Genomic DNA, 9,010 nt, shown 5'->3' with positions numbered 1-9,010 from the left:
AACATGATCCGTGTTCTTTAACATGATCTGTGTTCTTTAACATGATCTGGGTTCTTTAACATGATCCGTGTTCTTTAACATGATCCGTGTTCTTTAACATGATCCAAGTTCTTTAACATGATCCGTGTTCTTTAACATGATCCGTGTTCTTTAACATGATCCGGGTTCTTTAACATGATCTGTGTTCTTTAACATGATCCGAGTTCTTTAACATGATCAGTGTTTTTTAACATGATCTGTGTTCTTTAACATGATCCGAGTTCTTTAACATGATCCGTGTTCTTTAACATGATCTGTGTTCTTTAACATGATCCATGTTATTTAACATGATCCGTGTTCTTTAACATGATCTGTGTTCTTTAACATGATCCGTGTTCTTTAACATGATCCGAGTTCTTTAACATGATCCGAGTTCTTTAACACGATCCGTGTTCTTTAACATGATCCTGTTCTTTAACATGATCCGAGTTCTTTAACATGATCCGTGTTCTTTAACATGATCCGAGTTCTTTAACATGATCCGTGTTAACATGATCCGAGTTCTTTAACATGATCCGTGTTCTTTAACATGATCCGTGTTCTTTAACATGATCCATGTTCTTTAACATGATCCGTGTTCTTTAACATGAGCCGTGTTCTTTAACATGATCTGTGTTCTTTAATGTGACGTGCAGCTTCCTCGTTGTTTTCAGACGGCAATATTCTCACCCTGAACCGAATCCTGTCAGTTCACCAGCGAACACCTTCGTCCTGCAGCCACGCTGCACAGCGAGCGCACGCCGATGCCTTGACCCGACTTTACCAAAGTGCTTTTGGATAAAAACGAACCCCCCCCCCCCCCACCATCCGGCACGTAGCAAACCTAACGTTTGTTTTCCGTGAGGTGTCAAATGCTGTTCTGGCTCTCAGCCGTCGTCTTCCGTCACAGCTCAGATCTTCTCCCCGCTGCCGTTCGGTTCTACCTACGATCTCTTGGTACTGAAGGGTGAACAACATGCTCGTCTTTGACCTTTATTGTATCTCTTTGACCTTTATTATGCTCTCATCTTTGACCTTTATTATATATATGTGACCTTTATTATATGCTGGTGAAGATTCTCAATCATTCAGGACATGATGAATTCAAAAAGCGTTCAATACAAAAACAACTGGACTTTATTTGTAACAGACCTTTATTATATAATATTTGACCTTTACATTATTATTTTACCTTTATTATATATATGACCTTTATTATTAAATCTTTGACCTTTACAGTTTCATCTCTGACCTTTATTTTATATATTTGACCTTTATTTCATCTTTGACCTTTATAGTCTCATCTTTGACATTTATTCTCTCATTTGTTACCTTTATTCTCATCTCTTACCTTTACTCTATATTATTTGATCTTTTATCTGTTGTCTTTGACCTTCTCTCATATTTTACCATTGTTCTCTCGTTTTTTTACATTTATTCTCTCATCTTTGACCTTTACTCTATTTTTTTTTACCTTTATTCCGTCTTCTTTGCCTTTGTTATAGCTTCTTTTACCTTTACTCTATAATTGTTTACCTTTACTCACTCATATTTGACCTTTATTCTATCATATTTGATCTTATTTTGCCATCTTTGACCTTATCTAATATTTGGCCTTTATTCTAATATTTTACCTTTATTCTCTCATTTTTACCTTTATTATGGTATCTTAGGCCTTTATTCTCTCTTCTTTTACCTTTGTTTCTAATCTTTGACCTTTTTTCTTATACTTGACATTTAATGTTTTGTATTTGACCTTTATTCTCACTGTTAGCCTTTACTTTAAAATCTTTGACCTTTATTCTCAGCCTTTATTTTATAATGGTTGACTTTTACGCTCACATTTTCACCTTTATTCTCTCATCTTTGACCTTTATCATATATTTGACCTTTATTCTCTGGCTGGATTGACTGTGTTCCTGAGCCGCGGTGGCAGCAGACACCCTCCATCGTTCTCGCCGTTGCGGAGCTTCAGAAATGCCGTATTTGGAGCCGAAGCTGGAAAATCCTGACGGCTCTGCGATCGTAACTTTTCTCCAACACTTTTACGATGTTTCTAATTTATTCACGGATTCTTAGAAAGTGAGATTCTGGAAGAACGGGCTTTTATCTCGCCGCACGCCGTTGGTGTTTCCTAGAAGGGAGACTCTGAATCAGAAGTGTCGGGTTTTGTTCGAAGCGGTTCTGGTCCAGCTCTCAGTTCGTGAACCGGCTTCATCTTGGGGACGAGCTGAGGACGACGGCAGCAGCTGCACGACGAGATGTTCGAGAAAATGAATGATCAAAGAGAAGAAAAGATGCGTTAAATAATTAAAGCTTACTGGTGCAATGCATGCTGGGAATAAAACAGATGTCAGTCAGACGGTTAACACCAACTTCTGCAGAAAAATACTTAGCTCATTCGTAACAGTCAAATCTCTTTAAAGGGACAGTTCAGCTCTTTTGAAGTGGGATTTTTGTTGAAAGGTATAAACAGTATCTTACCTGCTACAGATAGCTTTTTGAACAACCAGTTTGGAGTAAAGGGAGTTTAATTCTGACCGGACCAATGAGCTCATGACTAAATTACAAAGTCTCAGCAGCAGTTAGCTGTAGCACTTCCTGTACAGCTGGGGGGGGGGGGGGGGTCATAATATCCCTGAGAAAATGACTGTATTGTTAGACTGGCAACAGTGAAAGGTTTATAAGAACTGACAGCTGCAATACTGGTTTGTTCTTGAGGTTTAAGAATGACGATAAATTTTCTTGACTCTTGAAATTAGTTAAATTAAATTTAAATGATGGCGTGTTGCAAAATTGATGTTGTACAGATAAAAAACAAACATGTTGGAGCAAACATCGATGAAATGTTTGCAGTTGTTTCAGGCAAACATCCACTTTGGTGTTCAAATTGACCTTGAGCTCCTCAGTCTGATCAAAATTCAACTAAAGCTATCTACAGCAGGTAAGATAATAACTGTTCATGTTCTCTCAATGATCTGAATTATCACTTTAAATGCATCAACTCTTTGTATGAATTTGTGTTTTTATTTGAATATGTGTGTTCACCAATAATAAAAATAATACTTTTTGCAATAATAATAATTTAATAATTAATTTAAAGCCATTTAATCCAACTTTAAAACTTGACTCTTTTAGAGAATTTGTAACTTTTTTATTTTTATTCTAAATGTTTTTATCCTCGTCTCGCTGACGGTGATAGAAGATCGCTCCTGAGGCAGATTGTAAGAAATCTTTCTGGTGAAATTATCACCGACGGAGTCTCCATGGCGTTACATACGGCGCCGGTTCACGAGTGAGTCGGGCACGTGAGGTCCGTGTGGTCGAGGCAGCTTCCTCTGACTGCAGCTACGTGCTGAGAGGAAGAGCCCGTCACACTTTGGTTTAAAACGGAGCAGACTGGATTTGAGTTCACGTGGAGATTTACCGACTTTGAACTTGAGAGGAAAAGGTTTGAACCTCCGGCTAATCGGACCGAGAGGAGAAAAGACAAACTATGAGGTGGAGGTGGGACAAAATCTGACCGTGTTGTTTCAAGGACTCAAGAAAAGTTTGAACAGCGGCTGACAATATTAAGAAGGATTCGAGACGGGTTTAAAATTCCTGCAACAGCACTCAGAAGGGTTCGAGACTGGTTTGATATGCACTTGAAAACTTTTAAAAGGCTTCGAGATAGGTTTAGGTTGCCCGAGACAATATTGAGAACAGTTCGAGACCAATTTAAAACGTTTGCAACAAAACTGAGAAAGGTTTGAGACGCCCACAACAAAAGTAGGGAATCAGGACAGGCTTGGTAGACCCGCGACAACGTTGAGATCGGTTTGAGACACGACTGAGGTGTTTGCAACAAAACTAAGACGAGTTTGAGAGAAAGTTTGTCGCACAAATATTTTGAAAATGTTCAGAATTCGAGACTGCAAGTTTCTGTGACTCACGAGCCAACGTTGTGAACGTTCCGGGACATTTCGAAGACTCCCTCGGACGCCGTCCAGCACTCTGGGCCCGGTGAGGTGCGTTTGTTTTCTCCAGGGCAGCCTTGCGTTTTATCACCACCCTGGTTTTTGTGTTTTTGTACTCCGTTGTGTAATCAAACTTTATCTAAATCATCTTTTACTCGGAGAAAAGGCAATACCGCTTCTTTGCGTCCGTCGTGACGCGGTCGTGTCCCGTCGGCCCACTCAGGGTTGCAATGAAGTGACCGAACACTAAACTAATATGCAGCCATGGAGACTTGCCATTTCTTACCGATTCTGCAAACTTCAGTTTTCAGTGATGTGTTTTCACGAGCGCCTGCACGGGTTTGATTTCCAGTCCGCGGCGTCTTGCTGAACGGTGAGACGTGTTGTGCGTATTTTATTTTCTAAATGTGTATTAACGTTGGGTATTTTGGTGTAAATGTGGCATGAAAACCAACTCTTCGTTTGTGCCTCAGGTGTGTAAATTAGGTGGTCGTGTGATCTTAACGTCCAGCTGCTTATCTGTGAAAAGTAGAATGCATTTCATGTGTTTCTGTAATTTATTAACACTAACATGATTTATGTACTTGTTTCTCATTCTGTGTACAAAAAAACAAAAATAATAATAATAATAATAAAGATAAAAAACTTTTGTTAAACTCGTGGTTGTGCGTTCCAGTCTCTGTCGGTCATCCACGGTGATTAACTTGAAGGTTTTTCTCCATTTATGGTCACTCGGCTCTTTTTGAAGGTCCTGTATGAAAAACGGAACGCTGATCCTGAAATGCCTTCATCTTAGATTACAGCCTGATTTCATTCCTCTTGGCAGGAAGCGAGCTGTTTGAAAAGATGACTGGCAGAAGAAAAGGAAACCTGTTGGACTGAAGCGTTTTCTTTCATCCGCTGCCTTTTTCACATCACCTTCCAGAATTACCCACGTAGAGATAATCCGAAGCACATTCAGCCGTGAGTACGCTCCCAAACACTCAGCTGGATTGACGTTTCTCAGATAATCCATGAGCAGTCAGACTTTCCTGTTCTTTACGGGCCTGAATGTGCCTTCGAATGTTTTTTTTAAAGAATCTGCAAAGCTCTAAGAGTAGACGTGTTTTCATGGTTTTATCGCCTTCATTAAGTATCTAACACAGAACAGGTTACAGTTTCAGTGTCTATCATCCAAACTAAGGAGGCTCCAAATGTGTGGCCTCTGAAACCTCAAAACCTTGGATTCTGGAGAACCGGCATTTCCATTTTTTGGTTGTTGGGACAGTGAACCAGGTCTTCACCCGTGAAGAGTTGCTGCGGCGATCATTGGAGTCCGACGGTCCAGAACACACGTCTTATCGGTAATCTGGTACCCGTATGACCAAAGCGTTTAAAGAAAGGTGTCTGGTTGAAGCGAGACTTCTTTTTGGAGACGATGTGGTTCTGTTGGCACTTTCAAGCCAAGACTGTCGCCGAGAGTTTCATAGCCAAGTGTGAAGCAACTGAAGGAAGCTCTGCTCCGCGTCAGAACCGTGCCTCGACCCGTACGGATCCGGTCTTTGCCTCAAGCTTGAAATCTGAGCATCTTTGTGTCTCGTCGACAAGTTTGTCTGTGAAGGTCGCCTTGTAAAGATCAATAACCTGCCCGTCACGTGTAAAGATGGACCAACGGGTTGAAGAGTCAGTTGCTCCAGTCTGTCGCCGTGAAGAAGGAGCTGAGCCGAAGGGTGGAACCCTCATTACGGCTCCTCCTACGCTCCAGTCCACCATGATGGTTATGAGTCGTGGATCGAGACGAGAAGAACCAGATCCCAGGTACGAGCAGCTGAAATTAGGCTTCTACTGTTCGGTGGCAGCCTTAGAGCCAGGCAGAACGCTGCCTAAAAGGTAGACGTAGTAAGCCCAAGGTATAAAGACGTTAGCCAAAAACAGCAAAAGGCTAGCTAAAAGTTGCAAAAACTAGCTACAAGCAAACGGTAGGAAAAATGCTAGCTAAAAGCTACAAGTACCAAACATTTTAGCCAAAGAAGCAAAACATAGCTACTAGTACCAATAGGCTAACGCAAGACTAAAAATATGAAGGAAAATGTAGCAAAATGTCAGCTTAAAGCTAAAAGTAGCAAAATGTTAACCAAAATGCTAACTAAATTTAAAAGCTATACTTTTTGAAGTTACTAATAACATATAAAAATAGAAGAATAAATAAAAATGTGAAGTGGCAAAAGGCTAGGTATGATTAAAAGACAAACTACCGGTAGTTGAAAGTATCAAAATACTAGCTTGAACCTAAAAGTAACCAGTCCCTACCTATAATTAATAAAAGTTAACAAGTAACAAAAGGCTAGCTTTGGGTCAAAAGTGGCCAAACGTTAGCTAAAAGTAGCTAAATTTGTCTACTGGAAGACAAAAATAGAGCCAGTTTACTAAAGAGAAGAAAGTGAATGATTTTAGGAGCTCTTCGTGTATTTCAATATTTATTTATTTTTTTTAAGATAAATATTTTTGTTCCATTTTTTTAAATTTTGCTGATGAAACCTTGATCTGTCGGCTCGTCTTCGGCTTTGTAAACACAAACTCCCAGATCCTCGTCCGGAGGCAGAGGCTCGTTCCAGAACTAAAGAACGTGAGTAGAATCCTCCCGTGTGCTACGGTTCTACAGTAATCTGTTGGACCACGACACTTTGGATCACGTGAGATCAGGTGAAACAGTTTCTGCTTAAATTTTTTCTTCTGATTTGGTTTGTTCATCTTCAACAGCTCTTAACAGGAGGAAGACGATGCTGAACTTTTGGTTTTGCCTGGGAACATCCAGACTCTCGGCTACTACCACGGCAAATTTTAGCTCAGTATCTATAAAAGTAAATAAAGCCATTTAGTTTCCTACAGTCAGTTAGTTGTGGCAGCCATCTTGAATCTGGTTGATTTATTTTTGTTACTTTTCAACAGCTTCGTTGAAATCTCTCCAATAGCTGTTGAGATATTTTGCTAACAGACATATGTACACAGGGACATTAAAATGAATGTGGTGTGCATTAAAACAATAAAAATAATCAGGAACTATTAGTCTTGAATGCTGTGAAGTCCAGAAACTAGAAGATTGTCTGGATGACTGTGACCAGCAGGGGGCAGTGTCGTCCCAAACTAACCCTCAGTACAACTCATTCTCCCATTTTCCCACCTATTGATTAATATACACTTCTGTAATATCCACTAAATATAATTATTATAATTTATTAGATGTTTATTGATCATGGTTTTGTTTGTCTGTTAGCGATTCATCTCGAGAACCACTGAAATGGTTTGAATGAAACTTTCAGGAAACGATCAATGGATGTTTGTCTCTAATTGATTTGGAGCCAACCCAATTCAAGATGGCCGCCACAGCCAGCTGACCTTGGTGGAGACAAAAATGCCTGTAACTCAGCAAAATTTACAAATAGCTAAAAAAATTTGTGGTAGCTGAGTCATCCATGACTTTGTTTATCATTGTTGGAATCGGTCATGTTTGTTAGCAAAATATCTCATAAACCACTGGAGAGATTTTAAGTCCAATTCAAGATGGCCGCCACAGTGAATCGACCTTGGCCAACACGTAAATGGCTGTAACTGAGCGTATTTCAGAGATGTTGAGCTCAAACGTGGCGTCGTAGTCACTTTTCTCCAGCTGTAGCGCCTCTTCTTATTAAAAAGGTTCTGACAGAACCTCTGTCCGGGTCTGGATCGAACCAGCGTCAGCTCCACGGCTTTGGAGGAAAATGTTTTATTTTTAAAACTCTTTGACGTGTGGCCGGCTGTAAATGAGCTGTAGCTCCGCGTCTGCTGGACGCATTAGAAACGTTTCCCGGGTAAAAATGAACAGGAACTGATGCGGGGAGGTGTTGCTTAGCAACAGCTGCAACACAAGTAAATACAGTTATAGCAGAAATATAATATAAATGTTAAGTTTGTTCATTGTTTGAGCGAGAGATCACTGAGTCGATTAGAGCGGAGCGTTCCTTGGAGGAACTTAAATCATCAGTTTATGGTGATAAAATGTTAACTTGCAGAATACCGTTCGGTGCTCAGAGTGTGTGATGAGGACGACTCTCAACTTTTACCTTCTCATATTTTAGCTCAGAGTCATTTTAGTGTTTTCTGAGGTCATGTAGTCGGAGTTTTGTTCATGAGGGAGGGAATGGAGCAGGAGCTCAACAGACAGATAGGTGCAGCTTCCTGAGTATTCTGGTCACTGTGCCGGTCCATTGTGGTGAAGACGGAGTTGAGCTGCGAGGAGAAGCTCTCTGTTTACCAGTCACTCTACGTCCTTAACCTGACCTGTGGTCAGGAACTCTGAGTCGAGACTGAAAGAACGAGACGAGTTCCTCCATAGGGTAGCTGGACTCTCCCTTAGAGAGGGTGAGAAGCTCCAGGAGCGACTCGGAGCAGATCCGCTGCTCCTCCACATCCAGAGGAACCAGCTGAGGTGGTTCAGACATCTGGTAAGGATGGACCCTGGACGCCTCCCTAGGGAGGTTTTCCGAGCATGTCCAACTGGGAGGAGACCCTGGGAGGTCTCAGGACTTTCTGGATAGACTACATCTCAGTGGGCCGAGAAGTCCTCCCAGAGGAGCTACTTGACTCCAGAACAAGCAGATGATGATAGATGAGTGGGTGGGTTGTGGTGGCCATCTTGAACCAAGTTGACTCCAGAAGTGCTGCGGGAGAACATTTTTATCTAACCTTCACGGGATTTTCTTTAGCTGTTTATGGGTTTACTTTAGCTGTTTATGGATTTTCTTTAGCTCTTTATGGGTTTTCTTTAGCTCTTTATGGGTTTTCTTTAGCTCTTTATGGGCTTTCTTTAGCTGCGCACCAACACACACACACAATCAGTGTGTGTGTGTTGTGCACAGAGACAGCTTTGCTGTCGCAGGATGTTTAAAAGGAGGAAAGACCTTGGTTGTCATGGTGATGGTGATGCTCTGCAGAGCTCAGGTGGGAAGAGATGAATGGAAATCCTCCGCTTTGGATTTCCATGAAATGTTTCTTAATAATTTCATGTATATATGTAT

Source organism: Nematolebias whitei, chromosome 22 (assembly GCF_014905685.2).
Source record: "Nematolebias whitei isolate Nwh7 chromosome 22, NemWhi1, whole genome shotgun sequence".
Lineage (NCBI taxonomy): Eukaryota > Metazoa > Chordata > Actinopteri > Cyprinodontiformes > Rivulidae > Nematolebias > Nematolebias whitei.
The sequence above is the reverse complement of the archived record's forward strand: the minus strand, read 5'-3'. Positions refer to the sequence as shown.